Source organism: Eufriesea mexicana, unplaced genomic scaffold (assembly GCF_001483705.2).
Source record: "Eufriesea mexicana isolate 0111107269 unplaced genomic scaffold, ASM148370v2 scaffold25266, whole genome shotgun sequence".
NCBI classification, from domain to species: Eukaryota; Metazoa; Arthropoda; class Insecta; order Hymenoptera; family Apidae; genus Eufriesea; species Eufriesea mexicana.
This window is the reverse complement of record NW_016932250.1, coordinates 204,627-206,543: the sequence shown is the minus strand read 5'-3', so window position 1 is coordinate 206,543 and position 1,917 is coordinate 204,627.

Sequence of the window (1,917 nt, the reverse complement as noted above, 5' to 3'; positions counted from 1 at the left end):
AATTTCTTTTTTTTTTCTTTTTCGAATAATCGACCCACCGCTTCGAGTATTAAGATCTTTTTAGTAATTAGTGAAATTGCATTTAAAACATTTTCCCTTCTTTTCTCTGCCAACATTGAACGAATTTAAATTTAAATTCTATGTGACGATCGTCGTTATTTTTTTTTTCCTTTTTTCTTTTTACAAGCGGCGACATTATTAAATTTACTAACAAGTGATACGAAACAATTAATCACTTCTTACTTCATGTAATCAAAGTAATCGTAATTGTTTTATTATAAAGATCAATAATCGTCAGATGAGAAAATGCTTCGATGATACGTTGAAAAAGGCTGCATTGTGCCCAAAAGTCAATCCCTTCTAAATCTTTCCTCGTTTCTTTTTAACGAAAAAAAGACTTAAAAGTCAATGTTTTCCTATAATTAGTTTTTCGTGCTAAGATTTTATCAAAAGCGAACTTTTCTTATACCAAAATACATAAGTAAAAAGAAAGAAGCAGAAGTTCTAGTTCTTTGGAGGACTGATGAGCACAACACGTAATAACGTGAATTCGGAAGAGGGCACACGTGTGATATTATCACACATTTTGTCTACAGTTATAGAGCGTACTGATTTTTGCCGTTCAATAAGATCATCGAACTGTCAGAATTTGTCACGAAAAATCTTGACTAAATCTGACAAACAATGTTTTCCGTTTGAAAAATCATTCTCTCTTTCTCTGTCTTTCCGTCTTTCACCCTTTCCCTTTCTTTCTTTGCCTTTCACTCTCTCCCTTTCTTTCTTTCTTTCTCATTCTCCCTCTCACATTCTCTTTATAAAGTTATTGAGAGATATCGTTACGGCAAAATGTTTCTCATTAACATAGAAATTTGAATAGCTTCATGGTTGTTATTAATTACAACTTTAGATCGAATTTACACCATTGCGTTTATCATTTTTCATTTATTCCACTTAAAACAAAAATTCATTATACCTTTTAAAGTTAACGTAACATAAGCAATGATCGTCATACATTAGGGCGAAGTAAAAATACTAATATAAATTTTTCATTACCCGAAAGTCTAGAAGTCTATGAATTCGAACGAATGTCGTTTCGCGAGTCATTACGTCTATCGGCAAATCTTCACATTGCAAATATTTAAAAAATGCAGAATTCTAAGCAGCCTATCTAAACAAGCAATTCTCGACAATTCAAACATTCCATTCTCATTCATAATTCGTATAATGAAAAATAAGGCAATTAATACAAGTTTTAAATTTTCTTGAGGTATACAGCAAAACTTTTCCTCGAGAAAACGATGCGTAAAAATGTTCTTAACGTTTTCACATTTTAAGTTGAGCTCTTTTCATGTAAATTATAATATTACGAATGAAAAAGATCCAAAATCGGCTTTATTAAAAACAGGATATTAAAAATCTGATTAATCAATGCTAAAATTATATCATCGCATGTTTCGAATAAGCCGATAAGAAGCGGACATACTGCATACAATAAAATATTTAAGTATCATTCGAATCTATATTTCGTTTCTATAAAATAATACAAAACGGTCAATAAAATATCATAAAATAATTTTAAAAATCAACCTGTTTAATGTATACACCACAACAAAAAATAGAAACATGCAAAATATCTCAAGAATTATTTGTTGCAGTATATGTTATTAATAAGTATCGAAAATTTACATTGTTCATCGTGTCTCGTTTCATATTATCTTATCGTTATTGACACAATTTATTTGTATTTAATATTTCGCATTCTGGCATTGAAATTTACGTTCCAAGTTGTTCGTATTCTACAACCAAATATGAAAAAAAAATGCGAGTTTATTCGAAGAGCCATATTGATCAATACAATTATCAAAACTTGAAAAGAAATATGCAAATGCCAGAAAACGATTATAAACTTATGCCGAA